General features: G+C 55.0%; 59 non-coding genes across 59 annotated transcripts; all 59 read left to right on the forward strand.

The window, feature by feature from the left end:
• Positions 1 to 66: 66 nt before the first annotated feature.
• On the forward strand, positions 67 to 138 carry Trnae-cuc. Its single transcript has one exon. It is a non-coding gene; the product is annotated as a tRNA-Glu (tRNA).
• Positions 139 to 520: 382 nt separating this feature from the next.
• On the forward strand, positions 521 to 592 carry Trnah-gug. Its single transcript has one exon. It is a non-coding gene; the product is annotated as a tRNA-His (tRNA).
• Positions 593 to 879: 287 nt separating this feature from the next.
• Positions 880 to 961, forward strand: Trnal-aag. Its single transcript has one exon. It is a non-coding gene; the product is annotated as a tRNA-Leu (tRNA).
• An 80-nt stretch (positions 962 to 1041) lies between these two features.
• On the forward strand, positions 1042 to 1123 carry Trnal-cag. Its single transcript has one exon. It is a non-coding gene; the product is annotated as a tRNA-Leu (tRNA).
• Positions 1124 to 1402: 279 nt separating this feature from the next.
• On the forward strand, positions 1403 to 1474 carry Trnae-cuc. The gene has a single exon. It is a non-coding gene; the product is annotated as a tRNA-Glu (tRNA).
• A 382-nt stretch (positions 1475 to 1856) lies between these two features.
• Trnah-gug lies at positions 1857 to 1928 on the forward strand. Its single transcript has one exon. It is a non-coding gene; the product is annotated as a tRNA-His (tRNA).
• A 287-nt stretch (positions 1929 to 2215) lies between these two features.
• Trnal-aag lies at positions 2216 to 2297 on the forward strand. The gene has a single exon. It is a non-coding gene; the product is annotated as a tRNA-Leu (tRNA).
• An 80-nt stretch (positions 2298 to 2377) lies between these two features.
• Trnal-cag lies at positions 2378 to 2459 on the forward strand. Its single transcript has one exon. It is a non-coding gene; the product is annotated as a tRNA-Leu (tRNA).
• An 80-nt stretch (positions 2460 to 2539) lies between these two features.
• Positions 2540 to 2621, forward strand: Trnal-cag. The gene has a single exon. It is a non-coding gene; the product is annotated as a tRNA-Leu (tRNA).
• Positions 2622 to 2900: 279 nt separating this feature from the next.
• Positions 2901 to 2972, forward strand: Trnae-cuc. The gene has a single exon. It is a non-coding gene; the product is annotated as a tRNA-Glu (tRNA).
• Positions 2973 to 3354: 382 nt separating this feature from the next.
• Positions 3355 to 3426, forward strand: Trnah-gug. The gene has a single exon. It is a non-coding gene; the product is annotated as a tRNA-His (tRNA).
• Positions 3427 to 3713: 287 nt separating this feature from the next.
• Trnal-aag lies at positions 3714 to 3795 on the forward strand. Its single transcript has one exon. It is a non-coding gene; the product is annotated as a tRNA-Leu (tRNA).
• An 80-nt stretch (positions 3796 to 3875) lies between these two features.
• Positions 3876 to 3957, forward strand: Trnal-cag. Its single transcript has one exon. It is a non-coding gene; the product is annotated as a tRNA-Leu (tRNA).
• An 80-nt stretch (positions 3958 to 4037) lies between these two features.
• Trnal-cag lies at positions 4038 to 4119 on the forward strand. Its single transcript has one exon. It is a non-coding gene; the product is annotated as a tRNA-Leu (tRNA).
• A 279-nt stretch (positions 4120 to 4398) lies between these two features.
• Positions 4399 to 4470, forward strand: Trnae-cuc. Its single transcript has one exon. It is a non-coding gene; the product is annotated as a tRNA-Glu (tRNA).
• Positions 4471 to 4852: 382 nt separating this feature from the next.
• Trnah-gug lies at positions 4853 to 4924 on the forward strand. Its single transcript has one exon. It is a non-coding gene; the product is annotated as a tRNA-His (tRNA).
• Positions 4925 to 5211: 287 nt separating this feature from the next.
• Positions 5212 to 5293, forward strand: Trnal-aag. Its single transcript has one exon. It is a non-coding gene; the product is annotated as a tRNA-Leu (tRNA).
• An 80-nt stretch (positions 5294 to 5373) lies between these two features.
• Trnal-cag lies at positions 5374 to 5455 on the forward strand. The gene has a single exon. It is a non-coding gene; the product is annotated as a tRNA-Leu (tRNA).
• A 279-nt stretch (positions 5456 to 5734) lies between these two features.
• On the forward strand, positions 5735 to 5806 carry Trnae-cuc. Its single transcript has one exon. It is a non-coding gene; the product is annotated as a tRNA-Glu (tRNA).
• Positions 5807 to 6188: 382 nt separating this feature from the next.
• Trnah-gug lies at positions 6189 to 6260 on the forward strand. Its single transcript has one exon. It is a non-coding gene; the product is annotated as a tRNA-His (tRNA).
• A 287-nt stretch (positions 6261 to 6547) lies between these two features.
• Trnal-aag lies at positions 6548 to 6629 on the forward strand. Its single transcript has one exon. It is a non-coding gene; the product is annotated as a tRNA-Leu (tRNA).
• Positions 6630 to 6709: 80 nt separating this feature from the next.
• On the forward strand, positions 6710 to 6791 carry Trnal-cag. Its single transcript has one exon. It is a non-coding gene; the product is annotated as a tRNA-Leu (tRNA).
• A 279-nt stretch (positions 6792 to 7070) lies between these two features.
• Positions 7071 to 7142, forward strand: Trnae-cuc. Its single transcript has one exon. It is a non-coding gene; the product is annotated as a tRNA-Glu (tRNA).
• A 382-nt stretch (positions 7143 to 7524) lies between these two features.
• On the forward strand, positions 7525 to 7596 carry Trnah-gug. Its single transcript has one exon. It is a non-coding gene; the product is annotated as a tRNA-His (tRNA).
• A 287-nt stretch (positions 7597 to 7883) lies between these two features.
• Trnal-aag lies at positions 7884 to 7965 on the forward strand. Its single transcript has one exon. It is a non-coding gene; the product is annotated as a tRNA-Leu (tRNA).
• An 80-nt stretch (positions 7966 to 8045) lies between these two features.
• On the forward strand, positions 8046 to 8127 carry Trnal-cag. Its single transcript has one exon. It is a non-coding gene; the product is annotated as a tRNA-Leu (tRNA).
• A 279-nt stretch (positions 8128 to 8406) lies between these two features.
• Positions 8407 to 8478, forward strand: Trnae-cuc. The gene has a single exon. It is a non-coding gene; the product is annotated as a tRNA-Glu (tRNA).
• A 382-nt stretch (positions 8479 to 8860) lies between these two features.
• Trnah-gug lies at positions 8861 to 8932 on the forward strand. The gene has a single exon. It is a non-coding gene; the product is annotated as a tRNA-His (tRNA).
• A 287-nt stretch (positions 8933 to 9219) lies between these two features.
• On the forward strand, positions 9220 to 9301 carry Trnal-aag. The gene has a single exon. It is a non-coding gene; the product is annotated as a tRNA-Leu (tRNA).
• An 80-nt stretch (positions 9302 to 9381) lies between these two features.
• Trnal-cag lies at positions 9382 to 9463 on the forward strand. The gene has a single exon. It is a non-coding gene; the product is annotated as a tRNA-Leu (tRNA).
• Positions 9464 to 9742: 279 nt separating this feature from the next.
• On the forward strand, positions 9743 to 9814 carry Trnae-cuc. Its single transcript has one exon. It is a non-coding gene; the product is annotated as a tRNA-Glu (tRNA).
• A 382-nt stretch (positions 9815 to 10196) lies between these two features.
• Trnah-gug lies at positions 10197 to 10268 on the forward strand. The gene has a single exon. It is a non-coding gene; the product is annotated as a tRNA-His (tRNA).
• Positions 10269 to 10555: 287 nt separating this feature from the next.
• On the forward strand, positions 10556 to 10637 carry Trnal-aag. The gene has a single exon. It is a non-coding gene; the product is annotated as a tRNA-Leu (tRNA).
• An 80-nt stretch (positions 10638 to 10717) lies between these two features.
• On the forward strand, positions 10718 to 10799 carry Trnal-cag. The gene has a single exon. It is a non-coding gene; the product is annotated as a tRNA-Leu (tRNA).
• Positions 10800 to 11078: 279 nt separating this feature from the next.
• Trnae-cuc lies at positions 11079 to 11150 on the forward strand. The gene has a single exon. It is a non-coding gene; the product is annotated as a tRNA-Glu (tRNA).
• A 382-nt stretch (positions 11151 to 11532) lies between these two features.
• Trnah-gug lies at positions 11533 to 11604 on the forward strand. The gene has a single exon. It is a non-coding gene; the product is annotated as a tRNA-His (tRNA).
• A 287-nt stretch (positions 11605 to 11891) lies between these two features.
• Trnal-aag lies at positions 11892 to 11973 on the forward strand. The gene has a single exon. It is a non-coding gene; the product is annotated as a tRNA-Leu (tRNA).
• Positions 11974 to 12053: 80 nt separating this feature from the next.
• Trnal-cag lies at positions 12054 to 12135 on the forward strand. Its single transcript has one exon. It is a non-coding gene; the product is annotated as a tRNA-Leu (tRNA).
• A 279-nt stretch (positions 12136 to 12414) lies between these two features.
• On the forward strand, positions 12415 to 12486 carry Trnae-cuc. The gene has a single exon. It is a non-coding gene; the product is annotated as a tRNA-Glu (tRNA).
• A 382-nt stretch (positions 12487 to 12868) lies between these two features.
• On the forward strand, positions 12869 to 12940 carry Trnah-gug. Its single transcript has one exon. It is a non-coding gene; the product is annotated as a tRNA-His (tRNA).
• A 287-nt stretch (positions 12941 to 13227) lies between these two features.
• On the forward strand, positions 13228 to 13309 carry Trnal-aag. The gene has a single exon. It is a non-coding gene; the product is annotated as a tRNA-Leu (tRNA).
• Positions 13310 to 13389: 80 nt separating this feature from the next.
• On the forward strand, positions 13390 to 13471 carry Trnal-cag. Its single transcript has one exon. It is a non-coding gene; the product is annotated as a tRNA-Leu (tRNA).
• Positions 13472 to 13750: 279 nt separating this feature from the next.
• On the forward strand, positions 13751 to 13822 carry Trnae-cuc. Its single transcript has one exon. It is a non-coding gene; the product is annotated as a tRNA-Glu (tRNA).
• A 382-nt stretch (positions 13823 to 14204) lies between these two features.
• Positions 14205 to 14276, forward strand: Trnah-gug. Its single transcript has one exon. It is a non-coding gene; the product is annotated as a tRNA-His (tRNA).
• Positions 14277 to 14563: 287 nt separating this feature from the next.
• On the forward strand, positions 14564 to 14645 carry Trnal-aag. The gene has a single exon. It is a non-coding gene; the product is annotated as a tRNA-Leu (tRNA).
• Positions 14646 to 14725: 80 nt separating this feature from the next.
• On the forward strand, positions 14726 to 14807 carry Trnal-cag. The gene has a single exon. It is a non-coding gene; the product is annotated as a tRNA-Leu (tRNA).
• A 279-nt stretch (positions 14808 to 15086) lies between these two features.
• Positions 15087 to 15158, forward strand: Trnae-cuc. Its single transcript has one exon. It is a non-coding gene; the product is annotated as a tRNA-Glu (tRNA).
• A 383-nt stretch (positions 15159 to 15541) lies between these two features.
• Positions 15542 to 15613, forward strand: Trnah-gug. The gene has a single exon. It is a non-coding gene; the product is annotated as a tRNA-His (tRNA).
• Positions 15614 to 15902: 289 nt separating this feature from the next.
• Trnal-aag lies at positions 15903 to 15984 on the forward strand. Its single transcript has one exon. It is a non-coding gene; the product is annotated as a tRNA-Leu (tRNA).
• An 80-nt stretch (positions 15985 to 16064) lies between these two features.
• Positions 16065 to 16146, forward strand: Trnal-cag. The gene has a single exon. It is a non-coding gene; the product is annotated as a tRNA-Leu (tRNA).
• A 279-nt stretch (positions 16147 to 16425) lies between these two features.
• On the forward strand, positions 16426 to 16497 carry Trnae-cuc. Its single transcript has one exon. It is a non-coding gene; the product is annotated as a tRNA-Glu (tRNA).
• A 382-nt stretch (positions 16498 to 16879) lies between these two features.
• Trnah-gug lies at positions 16880 to 16951 on the forward strand. Its single transcript has one exon. It is a non-coding gene; the product is annotated as a tRNA-His (tRNA).
• A 286-nt stretch (positions 16952 to 17237) lies between these two features.
• Trnal-aag lies at positions 17238 to 17319 on the forward strand. The gene has a single exon. It is a non-coding gene; the product is annotated as a tRNA-Leu (tRNA).
• An 80-nt stretch (positions 17320 to 17399) lies between these two features.
• Positions 17400 to 17481, forward strand: Trnal-cag. The gene has a single exon. It is a non-coding gene; the product is annotated as a tRNA-Leu (tRNA).
• A 279-nt stretch (positions 17482 to 17760) lies between these two features.
• On the forward strand, positions 17761 to 17832 carry Trnae-cuc. The gene has a single exon. It is a non-coding gene; the product is annotated as a tRNA-Glu (tRNA).
• Positions 17833 to 18214: 382 nt separating this feature from the next.
• Trnah-gug lies at positions 18215 to 18286 on the forward strand. The gene has a single exon. It is a non-coding gene; the product is annotated as a tRNA-His (tRNA).
• Positions 18287 to 18573: 287 nt separating this feature from the next.
• Trnal-aag lies at positions 18574 to 18655 on the forward strand. Its single transcript has one exon. It is a non-coding gene; the product is annotated as a tRNA-Leu (tRNA).
• An 80-nt stretch (positions 18656 to 18735) lies between these two features.
• On the forward strand, positions 18736 to 18817 carry Trnal-cag. Its single transcript has one exon. It is a non-coding gene; the product is annotated as a tRNA-Leu (tRNA).
• Positions 18818 to 19096: 279 nt separating this feature from the next.
• Trnae-cuc lies at positions 19097 to 19168 on the forward strand. Its single transcript has one exon. It is a non-coding gene; the product is annotated as a tRNA-Glu (tRNA).
• Positions 19169 to 19208: the final 40 nt, after the last annotated feature.

Consider the following 19208-nt stretch of genomic DNA (forward strand, 5'->3'; position numbering starts at 1 on the left):
TGCCGTTGTCGTCAAGTAGCGTGTGTACAGTTTGCTGTGTTCGCTGTAGGAGCACTTGCGTCGCTATCCGGTGTGGTCTAGTGGCTAGGATACCTGGCTCTCACCCAGGAGGCCCGGGTTCGATTCCCGGTACCGGAAATTCGCATTTTGTTGCTCCTCTTATGCGACTTGGCCCGACTTAGCTCGACTGACGCTACGCTGACGCTTGCAGAAAACTACGTTAAGTACGATTCGTGGTAACAAGTGACGGCGAGAGCGATGCGACACCTGTCCACCTCTTATCGAGGCACCTAACTGTGGTCAACAGAGCTGGAGGACTGCAAGACATTGCCACGGGGGTTGAATGCAGCTAACCACACTGCTTAGTGTCCTAACAGCGCAGACACGTTCGTTTGCCAGTATACATGTAATGGAGACCGCGTCTGACGCAGCTGTGGGGAGACACAGTGGTGTGTGGGCTGAGCTTTGCTGTCCATCGCCACTTGCAGTCGCGAGAGCTGCTGTCGGCGGTGCTTGCGTGGCCGTGATCGTCTAGTGGTTAGGACATTGCGTTGTGGCCGCAATAACCCAGGTTCGAATCCTGGTCACGGCACTTTTTAAACTTTTGCCTTGCTGTCGCTGCAATGACGATAGTGACTCAGTGTTTGAAATCACGGTGCCCTCTTGATTTTTCACTCATGTTACGCAGGCTGCAGGTGGCACTACCAGCTCATTATCAACACGCAACGCCGTCGCACCAGAGCGCGGGCAGCCGCCTGTGTAGTTAATCTCTATTCGAAAAGGGCAGTTGTTTGAGGTGCAACGGATGAGCAGCCAGTCGCAGCAGAACAGGAAGCTGTGTCGTGCACTATTTCTACAAAAGCGAAAAGCACTGACGCAGGTAGCGTGGCCGAGCGGTCTAAGGCGCTGGTTTAAGGCACCAGTCTCTTCGGAGGCGTGGGTTCGAATCCCACCGCTGCCAGTTTTTACTTCTCGTTTTTGTGCCATTGCGGTGTGGTCTCGTGGGTAAGAACGCAGCTACTGTGACCACCGTGGCGCGTAGGTAGCGTGGCCGAGCGGTCTAAGGCGCTGGTTTCAGGCACCAGTCTCTTCGGAGGCGTGGGTTCGAATCCCACCGCTGCCACTGTTTTCTGTCTCGAAAACAGGAGCACTGATTGCCCGCGAAGGGAACAGCGCAGCAAGCCGTGAGCGTCTCTTTCTTAAATTGTCGTAGCAGCACAGTGCGTGGTGCAACGACAGGATTCACAGGCGCAGTCTGGTGTCACGGTTGCTGGCGTTCGTCTCCACGAAATGTGTCCCGAGCATGCCGTTCTACAAAGTGGAAACGCTACATTTTTGCCGTTGTCGTCAAGTAGCGTGTGTACAGTTTGCTGTGTTCGCTGTAGGAGCACTTGCGTCGCTATCCGGTGTGGTCTAGTGGCTAGGATACCTGGCTCTCACCCAGGAGGCCCGGGTTCGATTCCCGGTACCGGAAATTCGCATTTTGTTGCTCCTCTTATGCGACTTGGCCCGACTTAGCTCGACTGACGCTACGCTGACGCTTGCAGAAAACTACGTTAAGTACGATTCGTGGTAACAAGTGACGGCGAGAGCGATGCGACACCTGTCCACCTCTTATCGAGGCACCTAACTGTGGTCAACAGAGCTGGAGGACTGCAAGACATTGCCACGGGGGTTGAATGCAGCTAACCACACTGCTTAGTGTCCTAACAGCGCAGACACGTTCGTTTGCCAGTATACATGTAATGGAGACCGCGTCTGACGCAGCTGTGGGGAGACACAGTGGTGTGTGGGCTGAGCTTTGCTGTCCATCGCCACTTGCAGTCGCGAGAGCTGCTGTCGGCGGTGCTTGCGTGGCCGTGATCGTCTAGTGGTTAGGACATTGCGTTGTGGCCGCAATAACCCAGGTTCGAATCCTGGTCACGGCACTTTTTAAACTTTTGCCTTGCTGTCGCTGCAATGACGATAGTGACTCAGTGTTTGAAATCACGGTGCCCTCTTGATTTTTCACTCATGTTACGCAGGCTGCAGGTGGCACTACCAGCTCATTATCAACACGCAACGCCGTCGCACCAGAGCGCGGGCAGCCGCCTGTGTAGTTAATCTCTATTCGAAAAGGGCAGTTGTTTGAGGTGCAACGGATGAGCAGCCAGTCGCAGCAGAACAGGAAGCTGTGTCGTGCACTATTTCTACAAAAGCGAAAAGCACTGACGCAGGTAGCGTGGCCGAGCGGTCTAAGGCGCTGGTTTAAGGCACCAGTCTCTTCGGAGGCGTGGGTTCGAATCCCACCGCTGCCAGTTTTTACTTCTCGTTTTTGTGCCATTGCGGTGTGGTCTCGTGGGTAAGAACGCAGCTACTGTGACCACCGTGGCGCGTAGGTAGCGTGGCCGAGCGGTCTAAGGCGCTGGTTTCAGGCACCAGTCTCTTCGGAGGCGTGGGTTCGAATCCCACCGCTGCCAGTTTTTACTTCTCGTTTTTGTGCCATTGCGGTGTGGTCTCGTGGGTAAGAACGCAGCTACTGTGACCACCGTGGCGCGTAGGTAGCGTGGCCGAGCGGTCTAAGGCGCTGGTTTCAGGCACCAGTCTCTTCGGAGGCGTGGGTTCGAATCCCACCGCTGCCACTGTTTTCTGTCTCGAAAACAGGAGCACTGATTGCCCGCGAAGGGAACAGCGCAGCAAGCCGTGAGCGTCTCTTTCTTAAATTGTCGTAGCAGCACAGTGCGTGGTGCAACGACAGGATTCACAGGCGCAGTCTGGTGTCACGGTTGCTGGCGTTCGTCTCCACGAAATGTGTCCCGAGCATGCCGTTCTACAAAGTGGAAACGCTACATTTTTGCCGTTGTCGTCAAGTAGCGTGTGTACAGTTTGCTGTGTTCGCTGTAGGAGCACTTGCGTCGCTATCCGGTGTGGTCTAGTGGCTAGGATACCTGGCTCTCACCCAGGAGGCCCGGGTTCGATTCCCGGTACCGGAAATTCGCATTTTGTTGCTCCTCTTATGCGACTTGGCCCGACTTAGCTCGACTGACGCTACGCTGACGCTTGCAGAAAACTACGTTAAGTACGATTCGTGGTAACAAGTGACGGCGAGAGCGATGCGACACCTGTCCACCTCTTATCGAGGCACCTAACTGTGGTCAACAGAGCTGGAGGACTGCAAGACATTGCCACGGGGGTTGAATGCAGCTAACCACACTGCTTAGTGTCCTAACAGCGCAGACACGTTCGTTTGCCAGTATACATGTAATGGAGACCGCGTCTGACGCAGCTGTGGGGAGACACAGTGGTGTGTGGGCTGAGCTTTGCTGTCCATCGCCACTTGCAGTCGCGAGAGCTGCTGTCGGCGGTGCTTGCGTGGCCGTGATCGTCTAGTGGTTAGGACATTGCGTTGTGGCCGCAATAACCCAGGTTCGAATCCTGGTCACGGCACTTTTTAAACTTTTGCCTTGCTGTCGCTGCAATGACGATAGTGACTCAGTGTTTGAAATCACGGTGCCCTCTTGATTTTTCACTCATGTTACGCAGGCTGCAGGTGGCACTACCAGCTCATTATCAACACGCAACGCCGTCGCACCAGAGCGCGGGCAGCCGCCTGTGTAGTTAATCTCTATTCGAAAAGGGCAGTTGTTTGAGGTGCAACGGATGAGCAGCCAGTCGCAGCAGAACAGGAAGCTGTGTCGTGCACTATTTCTACAAAAGCGAAAAGCACTGACGCAGGTAGCGTGGCCGAGCGGTCTAAGGCGCTGGTTTAAGGCACCAGTCTCTTCGGAGGCGTGGGTTCGAATCCCACCGCTGCCAGTTTTTACTTCTCGTTTTTGTGCCATTGCGGTGTGGTCTCGTGGGTAAGAACGCAGCTACTGTGACCACCGTGGCGCGTAGGTAGCGTGGCCGAGCGGTCTAAGGCGCTGGTTTCAGGCACCAGTCTCTTCGGAGGCGTGGGTTCGAATCCCACCGCTGCCAGTTTTTACTTCTCGTTTTTGTGCCATTGCGGTGTGGTCTCGTGGGTAAGAACGCAGCTACTGTGACCACCGTGGCGCGTAGGTAGCGTGGCCGAGCGGTCTAAGGCGCTGGTTTCAGGCACCAGTCTCTTCGGAGGCGTGGGTTCGAATCCCACCGCTGCCACTGTTTTCTGTCTCGAAAACAGGAGCACTGATTGCCCGCGAAGGGAACAGCGCAGCAAGCCGTGAGCGTCTCTTTCTTAAATTGTCGTAGCAGCACAGTGCGTGGTGCAACGACAGGATTCACAGGCGCAGTCTGGTGTCACGGTTGCTGGCGTTCGTCTCCACGAAATGTGTCCCGAGCATGCCGTTCTACAAAGTGGAAACGCTACATTTTTGCCGTTGTCGTCAAGTAGCGTGTGTACAGTTTGCTGTGTTCGCTGTAGGAGCACTTGCGTCGCTATCCGGTGTGGTCTAGTGGCTAGGATACCTGGCTCTCACCCAGGAGGCCCGGGTTCGATTCCCGGTACCGGAAATTCGCATTTTGTTGCTCCTCTTATGCGACTTGGCCCGACTTAGCTCGACTGACGCTACGCTGACGCTTGCAGAAAACTACGTTAAGTACGATTCGTGGTAACAAGTGACGGCGAGAGCGATGCGACACCTGTCCACCTCTTATCGAGGCACCTAACTGTGGTCAACAGAGCTGGAGGACTGCAAGACATTGCCACGGGGGTTGAATGCAGCTAACCACACTGCTTAGTGTCCTAACAGCGCAGACACGTTCGTTTGCCAGTATACATGTAATGGAGACCGCGTCTGACGCAGCTGTGGGGAGACACAGTGGTGTGTGGGCTGAGCTTTGCTGTCCATCGCCACTTGCAGTCGCGAGAGCTGCTGTCGGCGGTGCTTGCGTGGCCGTGATCGTCTAGTGGTTAGGACATTGCGTTGTGGCCGCAATAACCCAGGTTCGAATCCTGGTCACGGCACTTTTTAAACTTTTGCCTTGCTGTCGCTGCAATGACGATAGTGACTCAGTGTTTGAAATCACGGTGCCCTCTTGATTTTTCACTCATGTTACGCAGGCTGCAGGTGGCACTACCAGCTCATTATCAACACGCAACGCCGTCGCACCAGAGCGCGGGCAGCCGCCTGTGTAGTTAATCTCTATTCGAAAAGGGCAGTTGTTTGAGGTGCAACGGATGAGCAGCCAGTCGCAGCAGAACAGGAAGCTGTGTCGTGCACTATTTCTACAAAAGCGAAAAGCACTGACGCAGGTAGCGTGGCCGAGCGGTCTAAGGCGCTGGTTTAAGGCACCAGTCTCTTCGGAGGCGTGGGTTCGAATCCCACCGCTGCCAGTTTTTACTTCTCGTTTTTGTGCCATTGCGGTGTGGTCTCGTGGGTAAGAACGCAGCTACTGTGACCACCGTGGCGCGTAGGTAGCGTGGCCGAGCGGTCTAAGGCGCTGGTTTCAGGCACCAGTCTCTTCGGAGGCGTGGGTTCGAATCCCACCGCTGCCACTGTTTTCTGTCTCGAAAACAGGAGCACTGATTGCCCGCGAAGGGAACAGCGCAGCAAGCCGTGAGCGTCTCTTTCTTAAATTGTCGTAGCAGCACAGTGCGTGGTGCAACGACAGGATTCACAGGCGCAGTCTGGTGTCACGGTTGCTGGCGTTCGTCTCCACGAAATGTGTCCCGAGCATGCCGTTCTACAAAGTGGAAACGCTACATTTTTGCCGTTGTCGTCAAGTAGCGTGTGTACAGTTTGCTGTGTTCGCTGTAGGAGCACTTGCGTCGCTATCCGGTGTGGTCTAGTGGCTAGGATACCTGGCTCTCACCCAGGAGGCCCGGGTTCGATTCCCGGTACCGGAAATTCGCATTTTGTTGCTCCTCTTATGCGACTTGGCCCGACTTAGCTCGACTGACGCTACGCTGACGCTTGCAGAAAACTACGTTAAGTACGATTCGTGGTAACAAGTGACGGCGAGAGCGATGCGACACCTGTCCACCTCTTATCGAGGCACCTAACTGTGGTCAACAGAGCTGGAGGACTGCAAGACATTGCCACGGGGGTTGAATGCAGCTAACCACACTGCTTAGTGTCCTAACAGCGCAGACACGTTCGTTTGCCAGTATACATGTAATGGAGACCGCGTCTGACGCAGCTGTGGGGAGACACAGTGGTGTGTGGGCTGAGCTTTGCTGTCCATCGCCACTTGCAGTCGCGAGAGCTGCTGTCGGCGGTGCTTGCGTGGCCGTGATCGTCTAGTGGTTAGGACATTGCGTTGTGGCCGCAATAACCCAGGTTCGAATCCTGGTCACGGCACTTTTTAAACTTTTGCCTTGCTGTCGCTGCAATGACGATAGTGACTCAGTGTTTGAAATCACGGTGCCCTCTTGATTTTTCACTCATGTTACGCAGGCTGCAGGTGGCACTACCAGCTCATTATCAACACGCAACGCCGTCGCACCAGAGCGCGGGCAGCCGCCTGTGTAGTTAATCTCTATTCGAAAAGGGCAGTTGTTTGAGGTGCAACGGATGAGCAGCCAGTCGCAGCAGAACAGGAAGCTGTGTCGTGCACTATTTCTACAAAAGCGAAAAGCACTGACGCAGGTAGCGTGGCCGAGCGGTCTAAGGCGCTGGTTTAAGGCACCAGTCTCTTCGGAGGCGTGGGTTCGAATCCCACCGCTGCCAGTTTTTACTTCTCGTTTTTGTGCCATTGCGGTGTGGTCTCGTGGGTAAGAACGCAGCTACTGTGACCACCGTGGCGCGTAGGTAGCGTGGCCGAGCGGTCTAAGGCGCTGGTTTCAGGCACCAGTCTCTTCGGAGGCGTGGGTTCGAATCCCACCGCTGCCACTGTTTTCTGTCTCGAAAACAGGAGCACTGATTGCCCGCGAAGGGAACAGCGCAGCAAGCCGTGAGCGTCTCTTTCTTAAATTGTCGTAGCAGCACAGTGCGTGGTGCAACGACAGGATTCACAGGCGCAGTCTGGTGTCACGGTTGCTGGCGTTCGTCTCCACGAAATGTGTCCCGAGCATGCCGTTCTACAAAGTGGAAACGCTACATTTTTGCCGTTGTCGTCAAGTAGCGTGTGTACAGTTTGCTGTGTTCGCTGTAGGAGCACTTGCGTCGCTATCCGGTGTGGTCTAGTGGCTAGGATACCTGGCTCTCACCCAGGAGGCCCGGGTTCGATTCCCGGTACCGGAAATTCGCATTTTGTTGCTCCTCTTATGCGACTTGGCCCGACTTAGCTCGACTGACGCTACGCTGACGCTTGCAGAAAACTACGTTAAGTACGATTCGTGGTAACAAGTGACGGCGAGAGCGATGCGACACCTGTCCACCTCTTATCGAGGCACCTAACTGTGGTCAACAGAGCTGGAGGACTGCAAGACATTGCCACGGGGGTTGAATGCAGCTAACCACACTGCTTAGTGTCCTAACAGCGCAGACACGTTCGTTTGCCAGTATACATGTAATGGAGACCGCGTCTGACGCAGCTGTGGGGAGACACAGTGGTGTGTGGGCTGAGCTTTGCTGTCCATCGCCACTTGCAGTCGCGAGAGCTGCTGTCGGCGGTGCTTGCGTGGCCGTGATCGTCTAGTGGTTAGGACATTGCGTTGTGGCCGCAATAACCCAGGTTCGAATCCTGGTCACGGCACTTTTTAAACTTTTGCCTTGCTGTCGCTGCAATGACGATAGTGACTCAGTGTTTGAAATCACGGTGCCCTCTTGATTTTTCACTCATGTTACGCAGGCTGCAGGTGGCACTACCAGCTCATTATCAACACGCAACGCCGTCGCACCAGAGCGCGGGCAGCCGCCTGTGTAGTTAATCTCTATTCGAAAAGGGCAGTTGTTTGAGGTGCAACGGATGAGCAGCCAGTCGCAGCAGAACAGGAAGCTGTGTCGTGCACTATTTCTACAAAAGCGAAAAGCACTGACGCAGGTAGCGTGGCCGAGCGGTCTAAGGCGCTGGTTTAAGGCACCAGTCTCTTCGGAGGCGTGGGTTCGAATCCCACCGCTGCCAGTTTTTACTTCTCGTTTTTGTGCCATTGCGGTGTGGTCTCGTGGGTAAGAACGCAGCTACTGTGACCACCGTGGCGCGTAGGTAGCGTGGCCGAGCGGTCTAAGGCGCTGGTTTCAGGCACCAGTCTCTTCGGAGGCGTGGGTTCGAATCCCACCGCTGCCACTGTTTTCTGTCTCGAAAACAGGAGCACTGATTGCCCGCGAAGGGAACAGCGCAGCAAGCCGTGAGCGTCTCTTTCTTAAATTGTCGTAGCAGCACAGTGCGTGGTGCAACGACAGGATTCACAGGCGCAGTCTGGTGTCACGGTTGCTGGCGTTCGTCTCCACGAAATGTGTCCCGAGCATGCCGTTCTACAAAGTGGAAACGCTACATTTTTGCCGTTGTCGTCAAGTAGCGTGTGTACAGTTTGCTGTGTTCGCTGTAGGAGCACTTGCGTCGCTATCCGGTGTGGTCTAGTGGCTAGGATACCTGGCTCTCACCCAGGAGGCCCGGGTTCGATTCCCGGTACCGGAAATTCGCATTTTGTTGCTCCTCTTATGCGACTTGGCCCGACTTAGCTCGACTGACGCTACGCTGACGCTTGCAGAAAACTACGTTAAGTACGATTCGTGGTAACAAGTGACGGCGAGAGCGATGCGACACCTGTCCACCTCTTATCGAGGCACCTAACTGTGGTCAACAGAGCTGGAGGACTGCAAGACATTGCCACGGGGGTTGAATGCAGCTAACCACACTGCTTAGTGTCCTAACAGCGCAGACACGTTCGTTTGCCAGTATACATGTAATGGAGACCGCGTCTGACGCAGCTGTGGGGAGACACAGTGGTGTGTGGGCTGAGCTTTGCTGTCCATCGCCACTTGCAGTCGCGAGAGCTGCTGTCGGCGGTGCTTGCGTGGCCGTGATCGTCTAGTGGTTAGGACATTGCGTTGTGGCCGCAATAACCCAGGTTCGAATCCTGGTCACGGCACTTTTTAAACTTTTGCCTTGCTGTCGCTGCAATGACGATAGTGACTCAGTGTTTGAAATCACGGTGCCCTCTTGATTTTTCACTCATGTTACGCAGGCTGCAGGTGGCACTACCAGCTCATTATCAACACGCAACGCCGTCGCACCAGAGCGCGGGCAGCCGCCTGTGTAGTTAATCTCTATTCGAAAAGGGCAGTTGTTTGAGGTGCAACGGATGAGCAGCCAGTCGCAGCAGAACAGGAAGCTGTGTCGTGCACTATTTCTACAAAAGCGAAAAGCACTGACGCAGGTAGCGTGGCCGAGCGGTCTAAGGCGCTGGTTTAAGGCACCAGTCTCTTCGGAGGCGTGGGTTCGAATCCCACCGCTGCCAGTTTTTACTTCTCGTTTTTGTGCCATTGCGGTGTGGTCTCGTGGGTAAGAACGCAGCTACTGTGACCACCGTGGCGCGTAGGTAGCGTGGCCGAGCGGTCTAAGGCGCTGGTTTCAGGCACCAGTCTCTTCGGAGGCGTGGGTTCGAATCCCACCGCTGCCACTGTTTTCTGTCTCGAAAACAGGAGCACTGATTGCCCGCGAAGGGAACAGCGCAGCAAGCCGTGAGCGTCTCTTTCTTAAATTGTCGTAGCAGCACAGTGCGTGGTGCAACGACAGGATTCACAGGCGCAGTCTGGTGTCACGGTTGCTGGCGTTCGTCTCCACGAAATGTGTCCCGAGCATGCCGTTCTACAAAGTGGAAACGCTACATTTTTGCCGTTGTCGTCAAGTAGCGTGTGTACAGTTTGCTGTGTTCGCTGTAGGAGCACTTGCGTCGCTATCCGGTGTGGTCTAGTGGCTAGGATACCTGGCTCTCACCCAGGAGGCCCGGGTTCGATTCCCGGTACCGGAAATTCGCATTTTGTTGCTCCTCTTATGCGACTTGGCCCGACTTAGCTCGACTGACGCTACGCTGACGCTTGCAGAAAACTACGTTAAGTACGATTCGTGGTAACAAGTGACGGCGAGAGCGATGCGACACCTGTCCACCTCTTATCGAGGCACCTAACTGTGGTCAACAGAGCTGGAGGACTGCAAGACATTGCCACGGGGGTTGAATGCAGCTAACCACACTGCTTAGTGTCCTAACAGCGCAGACACGTTCGTTTGCCAGTATACATGTAATGGAGACCGCGTCTGACGCAGCTGTGGGGAGACACAGTGGTGTGTGGGCTGAGCTTTGCTGTCCATCGCCACTTGCAGTCGCGAGAGCTGCTGTCGGCGGTGCTTGCGTGGCCGTGATCGTCTAGTGGTTAGGACATTGCGTTGTGGCCGCAATAACCCAGGTTCGAATCCTGGTCACGGCACTTTTTAAACTTTTGCCTTGCTGTCGCTGCAATGACGATAGTGACTCAGTGTTTGAAATCACGGTGCCCTCTTGATTTTTCACTCATGTTACGCAGGCTGCAGGTGGCACTACCAGCTCATTATCAACACGCAACGCCGTCGCACCAGAGCGCGGGCAGCCGCCTGTGTAGTTAATCTCTATTCGAAAAGGGCAGTTGTTTGAGGTGCAACGGATGAGCAGCCAGTCGCAGCAGAACAGGAAGCTGTGTCGTGCACTATTTCTACAAAAGCGAAAAGCACTGACGCAGGTAGCGTGGCCGAGCGGTCTAAGGCGCTGGTTTAAGGCACCAGTCTCTTCGGAGGCGTGGGTTCGAATCCCACCGCTGCCAGTTTTTACTTCTCGTTTTTGTGCCATTGCGGTGTGGTCTCGTGGGTAAGAACGCAGCTACTGTGACCACCGTGGCGCGTAGGTAGCGTGGCCGAGCGGTCTAAGGCGCTGGTTTCAGGCACCAGTCTCTTCGGAGGCGTGGGTTCGAATCCCACCGCTGCCACTGTTTTCTGTCTCGAAAACAGGAGCACTGATTGCCCGCGAAGGGAACAGCGCAGCAAGCCGTGAGCGTCTCTTTCTTAAATTGTCGTAGCAGCACAGTGCGTGGTGCAACGACAGGATTCACAGGCGCAGTCTGGTGTCACGGTTGCTGGCGTTCGTCTCCACGAAATGTGTCCCGAGCATGCCGTTCTACAAAGTGGAAACGCTACATTTTTGCCGTTGTCGTCAAGTAGCGTGTGTACAGTTTGCTGTGTTCGCTGTAGGAGCACTTGCGTCGCTATCCGGTGTGGTCTAGTGGCTAGGATACCTGGCTCTCACCCAGGAGGCCCGGGTTCGATTCCCGGTACCGGAAATTCGCATTTTGTTGCTCCTCTTATGCGACTTGGCCCGACTTAGCTCGACTGACGCTACGCTGACGCTTGCAGAAAACTACGTTAAGTACGATTCGTGGTAACAAGTGACGGCGAGAGCGATGCGACACCTGTCCACCTCTTATCGAGGCACCTAACTGTGGTCAACAGAGCTGGAGGACTGCAAGACATTGCCACGGGGGTTGAATGCAGCTAACCACACTGCTTAGTGTCCTAACAGCGCAGACACGTTCGTTTGCCAGTATACATGTAATGGAGACCGCGTCTGACGCAGCTGTGGGGAGACACAGTGGTGTGTGGGCTGAGCTTTGCTGTCCATCGCCACTTGCAGTCGCGAGAGCTGCTGTCGGCGGTGCTTGCGTGGCCGTGATCGTCTAGTGGTTAGGACATTGCGTTGTGGCCGCAATAACCCAGGTTCGAATCCTGGTCACGGCACTTTTTAAACTTTTGCCTTGCTGTCGCTGCAATGACGATAGTGACTCAGTGTTTGAAATCACGGTGCCCTCTTGATTTTTCACTCATGTTACGCAGGCTGCAGGTGGCACTACCAGCTCATTATCAACACGCAACGCCGTCGCACCAGAGCGCGGGCAGCCGCCTGTGTAGTTAATCTCTATTCGAAAAGGGCAGTTGTTTGAGGTGCAACGGATGAGCAGCCAGTCGCAGCAGAACAGGAAGCTGTGTCGTGCACTATTTCTACAAAAGCGAAAAGCACTGACGCAGGTAGCGTGGCCGAGCGGTCTAAGGCGCTGGTTTAAGGCACCAGTCTCTTCGGAGGCGTGGGTTCGAATCCCACCGCTGCCAGTTTTTACTTCTCGTTTTTGTGCCATTGCGGTGTGGTCTCGTGGGTAAGAACGCAGCTACTGTGACCACCGTGGCGCGTAGGTAGCGTGGCCGAGCGGTCTAAGGCGCTGGTTTCAGGCACCAGTCTCTTCGGAGGCGTGGGTTCGAATCCCACCGCTGCCACTGTTTTCTGTCTCGAAAACAGGAGCACTGATTGCCCGCGAAGGGAACAGCGCAGCAAGCCGTGAGCGTCTCTTTCTTAAATTGTCGTAGCAGCACAGTGCGTGGTGCAACGACAGGATTCACAGGCGCAGTCTGGTGTCACGGTTGCTGGCGTTCGTCTCCACGAAATGTGTCCCGAGCATGCCGTTCTACAAAGTGGAAACGCTACATTTTTGCCGTTGTCGTCAAGTAGCGTGTGTACAGTTTGCTGTGTTCGCTGTAGGAGCACTTGCGTCGCTATCCGGTGTGGTCTAGTGGCTAGGATACCTGGCTCTCACCCAGGAGGCCCGGGTTCGATTCCCGGTACCGGAAATTCGCATTTTGTTGCTCCTCTTATGCGACTTGGCCCGACTTAGCTCGACTGACGCTACGCTGACGCTTGCAGAAAACTACGTTAAGTACGATTCGTGGTAACAAGTGACGGCGAGAGCGATGCGACACCTGTCCACCTCTTATCGAGGCACCTAACTGTGGTCAACAGAGCTGGAGGACTGCAAGACATTGCCACGGGGGTTGAATGCAGCTAACCACACTGCTTAGTGTCCTAACAGCGCAGACACGTTCGTTTGCCAGTATACATGTAATGGAGACCGCGTCTGACGCAGCTGTGGGGAGACACAGTGGTGTGTGGGCTGAGCTTTGCTGTCCATCGCCACTTGCAGTCGCGAGAGCTGCTGTCGGCGGTGCTTGCGTGGCCGTGATCGTCTAGTGGTTAGGACATTGCGTTGTGGCCGCAATAACCCAGGTTCGAATCCTGGTCACGGCACTTTTTAAACTTTTGCCTTGCTGTCGCTGCAATGACGATAGTGACTCAGTGTTTGAAATCACGGTGCCCTCTTGATTTTTCACTCATGTTACGCAGGCTGCAGGTGGCACTACCAGCTCATTATCAACACGCAACGCCGTCGCACCAGAGCGCGGGCAGCCGCCTGTGTAGTTAATCTCTATTCGAAAAGGGCAGTTGTTTGAGGTGCAACGGATGAGCAGCCAGTCGCAGCAGAACAGGAAGCTGTGTCGTGCACTATTTCTACAAAAGCGAAAAGCACTGACGCAGGTAGCGTGGCCGAGCGGTCTAAGGCGCTGGTTTAAGGCACCAGTCTCTTCGGAGGCGTGGGTTCGAATCCCACCGCTGCCAGTTTTTACTTCTCGTTTTTGTGCCATTGCGGTGTGGTCTCGTGGGTAAGAACGCAGCTACTGTGACCACCGTGGCGCGTAGGTAGCGTGGCCGAGCGGTCTAAGGCGCTGGTTTCAGGCACCAGTCTCTTCGGAGGCGTGGGTTCGAATCCCACCGCTGCCACTGTTTTCTGTCTCGAAAACAGGAGCACTGATTGCCCGCGAAGGGAACAGCGCAGCAAGCCGTGAGCGTCTCTTTCTTAAATTGTCGTAGCAGCACAGTGCGTGGTGCAACGACAGGATTCACAGGCGCAGTCTGGTGTCACGGTTGCTGGCGTTCGTCTCCACGAAATGTGTCCCGAGCATGCCGTTCTACAAAGTGGAAACGCTACATTTTTGCCGTTGTCGTCAAGTAGCGTGTGTACAGTTTGCTGTGTTCGCTGTAGGAGCACTTGCGTCGCTATCCGGTGTGGTCTAGTGGCTAGGATACCTGGCTCTCACCCAGGAGGCCCGGGTTCGATTCCCGGTACCGGAAATTCGCATTTTGTTGCTCCTCTTATGCGACTTGGCCCGACTTAGCTCGACTGACGCTACGCTGACGCTTGCAGAAAACTACGTTAAGTACGATTCGTGGTAACAAGTGACGGCGAGAGCGATGCGACACCTGTCCACCTCTTATCGAGGCACCTAACTGTGGTCAACAGAGCTGGAGGACTGCAAGACATTGCCACGGGGGTTGAATGCAGCTAACCACACTGCTTAGTGTCCTAACAGCGCAGACACGTTCGTTTGCCAGTATACATGTAATGGAGACCGCGTCTGACGCAGCTGTGGGGAGACACAGTGGTGTGTGGGCTGAGCTTTGCTGTCCATCGCCACTTGCAGTCGCGAGAGCTGCTGTCGGCGGTGCTTGCGTGGCCGTGATCGTCTAGTGGTTAGGACATTGCGTTGTGGCCGCAATAACCCAGGTTCGAATCCTGGTCACGGCACTTTTTAAACTTTTGCCTTGCTGTCGCTGCAATGACGATAGTGACTCAGTGTTTGAAATCACGGTGCCCTCTTGATTTTTCACTCATGTTACGCAGGCTGCAGGTGGCACTACCAGCTCATTATCAACACGCAACGCCGTCGCACCAGAGCGCGGGCAGCCGCCTGTGTAGTTAATCTCTATTCGAAAAGGGCAGTTGTTTGAGGTGCAACGGATGAGCAGCCAGTCGCAGCAGAACAGGAAGCTGTGTCGTGCACTATTTCTACAAAAGCGAAAAGCACTGACGCAGGTAGCGTGGCCGAGCGGTCTAAGGCGCTGGTTTAAGGCACCAGTCTCTTCGGAGGCGTGGGTTCGAATCCCACCGCTGCCAGTTTTTACTTCTCGTTTTTGTGCCATTGCGGTGTGGTCTCGTGGGTAAGAACGCAGCTACTGTGACCACCGTGGCGCGTAGGTAGCGTGGCCGAGCGGTCTAAGGCGCTGGTTTCAGGCACCAGTCTCTTCGGAGGCGTGGGTTCGAATCCCACCGCTGCCACTGTTTTCTGTCTCGAAAACAGGAGCACTGATTGCCCGCGAAGGGAACAGCGCAGCAAGCCGTGAGCGTCTCTTTCTTAAATTGTCGTAGCAGCACAGTGCGTGGTGCAACGACAGGATTCACAGGCGCAGTCTGGTGTCACGGTTGCTGGCGTTCGTCTCCACGAAATGTGTCCCGAGCATGCCGTTCTACAAAGTGGAAACGCTACATTTTTGCCGTTGTCGTCAAGTAGCGTGTGTACAGTTTGCTGTGTTCGCTGTAGGAGCACTTGCGTCGCTATCCGGTGTGGTCTAGTGGCTAGGATACCTGGCTCTCACCCAGGAGGCCCGGGTTCGATTCCCGGTACCGGAAATTCGCATTTTGTTGCTCCTCTTATGCGACTTGGCCCGACTTAGCTCGACTGACGCTACGCTGACGCTTGCAGAAAACTACGTTAAGTACGATTCGTGGTAACAAGTGACGGCGAGAGCGATGCGACACCTGTCCACCTCTTATCGAGGCACCTAACTGTGGTCAACAGAGCTGGAGGACTGCAAGACATTGCCACGGGGGTTGAATGCAGCTAACCACACTGCTTAGTGTCCTAACAGCGCAGACACGTTTCGTTTGCCAGTATACATGTAATGGAGACCGCGTCTGACGCAGCTGTGGGGAGACACAGTGGTGTGTGGGCTGAGCTTTGCTGTCCATCGCCACTTGCAGTCGCGAGAGCTGCTGTCGGCGGTGCTTGCGTGGCCGTGATCGTCTAGTGGTTAGGACATTGCGTTGTGGCCGCAATAACCCAGGTTCGAATCCTGGTCACGGCACTTTTTAAACTTTTGCCTTGCTGTCGCTGCAATGACGATAGTGACTCAGTGTTTGAAATCACGGTGCCCTCTTGATTTTTTCACTCATGTTACGCAGGGCTGCAGGTGGCACTACCAGCTCATTATCAACACGCAACGCCGTCGCACCAGAGCGCGGGCAGCCGCCTGTGTAGTTAATCTCTATTCGAAAAGGGCAGTTGTTTGAGGTGCAACGGATGAGCAGCCAGTCGCAGCAGAACAGGAAGCTGTGTCGTGCACTATTTCTACAAAAGCGAAAAGCACTGACGCAGGTAGCGTGGCCGAGCGGTCTAAGGCGCTGGTTTAAGGCACCAGTCTCTTCGGAGGCGTGGGTTCGAATCCCACCGCTGCCAGTTTTTACTTCTCGTTTTTGTGCCATTGCGGTGTGGTCTCGTGGGTAAGAACGCAGCTACTGTGACCACCGTGGCGCGTAGGTAGCGTGGCCGAGCGGTCTAAGGCGCTGGTTTCAGGCACCAGTCTCTTCGGAGGCGTGGGTTCGAATCCCACCGCTGCCACTGTTTTCTGTCTCGAAAACGGGAGCACTGATTGCCCGCGAAGGGAACAGCGCAGCAAGCCGTGAGCGTCTCTTTCTTAAATTGTCGTAGCAGCACAGTGCGTGGTGCAACGACAGGATTCACAGGCGCAGTCTGGTGTCACGGTTGCTGGCGTTCGTCTCCACGAAATGTGTCCCGAGCATGCCGTTCTACAAAGTGGAAACGCTAAATTTTTGCCGTTGTCGTCAAGTAGCGTGCGTGCAGTTTGCTGCGTTCCCTGGAGAAGCACTTGCGTCGTTATCCGGTGTGGTCTAGTGGCTAGGATACCTGGCTCTCACCCAGGAAGCCCGGGTTCGATTCCCGGTACCGGAAATTCGCATTTTGTTGCTCCTCTTATGCGACTTGGCCCGACTTAGCTCGACTGACGCTACGCTGACGCTTGCAGAAAACTACGTTAAGTACGATTCGTGGTAACAAGTGACGGCGAGAGCGATGCGACACCTGTCCACCTCTTATCGAGGCACCTAACTGTGGTCAACAGAGCTGGAGGACTGCAAGACATTGCCACGGGGGTTGAATGCAGCTAACCACACTGCTTAGTGTCCTAACAGCGCAGACACGTTCGTTTGCCAGTATACATGTAATGGAGACCGCGTCTGACGCAGCTGTGGGGAGACACAGTGGTGTGTGGGCTGAGCTTTGCTGTCCATCGCCACTTGCAGTCGCGAGAGCTGCTGTCGGCGGTGCTTGCGTGGCCGTGATCGTCTAGTGGTTAGGACATTGCGTTGTGGCCGCAATAACCCAGGTTCGAATCCTGGTCACGGCACTTTTTAAACTTTTGCCTTGCTGTCGCTGCAATGACGATAGTGACTCAGTGTTTGAAATCACGGTGCCCTCTTGATTTTTCACTCATGTTACGCAGGCTGCAGGTGGCACTACCAGCTCATTATCAACACGCAACGCCGTCGCACCAGAGCGCGGGCAGCCGCCTGTGTAGTTAATCTCTATTCGAAAAGGGCAGTTGTTTGAGGTGCAACGGATGAGCAGCCAGTCGCAGCAGAACAGGAAGCTGTGTCGTGCACTATTTCTACAAAAGCGAAAGCACTGACGCAGGTAGCGTGGCCGAGCGGTCTAAGGCGCTGGTTTAAGGCACCAGTCTCTTCGGAGGCGTGGGTTCGAATCCCACCGCTGCCAGTTTTTACTTCTCGTTTTTGTGCCATTGCGGTGTGGTCTCGTGGGTAAGAACGCAGCTACTGTGACCACCGTGGCGCGTAGGTAGCGTGGCCGAGCGGTCTAAGGCGCTGGTTTCAGGCACCAGTCTCTTCGGAGGCGTGGGTTCGAATCCCACCGCTGCCACTGTTTTCTGTCTCGAAAACAGGAGCACTGATTGCCCGCGAAGGGAACAGCGCAGCAAGCCGTGAGCGTCTCTTTCTTAAATTGTCGTAGCAGCACAGTGCGTGGTGCAACGACAGGATTCACAGGCGCAGTCTGGTGTCACGGTTGCTGGCGTTCGTCTCCACGAAATGTGTCCCGAGCATGCCGTTCTACAAAGTGGAAACGCTACATTTTTGCCGTTGTCGTCAAGTAGCGTGTGTACAGTTTGCTGTGTTCGCTGTAGGAGCACTTGCGTCGCTATCCGGTGTGGTCTAGTGGCTAGGATACCTGGCTCTCACCCAGGAGGCCCGGGTTCGATTCCCGGTACCGGAAATTCGCATTTTGTTGCTCCTCTTATGCGACTTGGCCCGACTTAGCTCGACTGACGCTACGCTGACGCTTGCAGAAAACTACGTTAAGTACGATTCGTGGTAACAAGTGACGGCGAGAGCGATGCGACACCTGTCCACCTCTTATCGAGGCACCTAACTGTGGTCAACAGAGCTGGAGGACTGCAAGACATTGCCACGGGGGTTGAATGCAGCTAACCACACTGCTTAGTGTCCTAACAGCGCAGACACGTTCGTTTGCCAGTATACATGTAATGGAGACCGCGTCTGACGCAGCTGTGGGGAGACACAGTGGTGTGTGGGCTGAGCTTTGCTGTCCATCGCCACTTGCAGTCGCGAGAGCTGCTGTCGGCGGTGCTTGCGTGGCCGTGATCGTCTAGTGGTTAGGACATTGCGTTGTGGCCGCAATAACCCAGGTTCGAATCCTGGTCACGGCACTTTTTAAACTTTTGCCTTGCTGTCGCTGCAATGACGATAGTGACTCAGTGTTTGAAATCACGGTGCCCTCTTGATTTTTCACTCATGTTACGCAGGCTGCAGGTGGCACTACCAGCTCATTATCAACACGCAACGCCGTCGCACCAGAGCGCGGGCAGCCGCCTGTGTAGTTAATCTCTATTCGAAAAGGGCAGTTGTTTGAGGTGCAACGGATGAGCAGCCAGTCGCAGCAGAACAGGAAGCTGTGTCGTGCACTATTTCTACAAAAGCGAAAAGCACTGACGCAGGTAGCGTGGCCGAGCGGTCTAAGGCGCTGGTTTAAGGCACCAGTCTCTTCGGAGGCGTGGGTTCGAATCCCACCGCTGCCAGTTTTTACTTCTCGTTTTTGTGCCATTGCGGTGTGGTCTCGTGGGTAAGAACGCAGCTACTGTGACCACCGTGGCGCGTAGGTAGCGTGGCCGAGCGGTCTAAGGCGCTGGTTTCAGGCACCAGTCTCTTCGGAGGCGTGGGTTCGAATCCCACCGCTGCCACTGTTTTCTGTCTCGAAAACGGGAGCACTGATTGCCCGCGAAGGGAACAGCGCAGCAAGCCGTGAGCGTCTCTTTCTTAAATTGTCGTAGCAGCACAGTGCGTGGTGCAACGACAGGATTCACAGGCGCAGTCTGGTGTCACGGTTGCTGGCGTTCGTCTCCACGAAATGTGTCCCGAGCATGCCGTTCTACAAAGTGGAAACGCTAAATTTTTGCCGTTGTCGTCAAGTAGCGTGCGTGCAGTTTGCTGCGTTCCCTGGAGAAGCACTTGCGTCGTTATCCGGTGTGGTCTAGTGGCTAGGATACCTGGCTCTCACCCAGGAAGCCCGGGTTCGATTCCCGGTACCGGAAATTCGCATTTTGTTGCTCCTCTTATGCGACTTGGCCCGAC

Source organism: Schistocerca americana, unplaced genomic scaffold (genome assembly GCF_021461395.2).
Source record: "Schistocerca americana isolate TAMUIC-IGC-003095 unplaced genomic scaffold, iqSchAmer2.1 HiC_scaffold_263, whole genome shotgun sequence".
Lineage (NCBI taxonomy): Eukaryota > Metazoa > Arthropoda > Insecta > Orthoptera > Acrididae > Schistocerca > Schistocerca americana.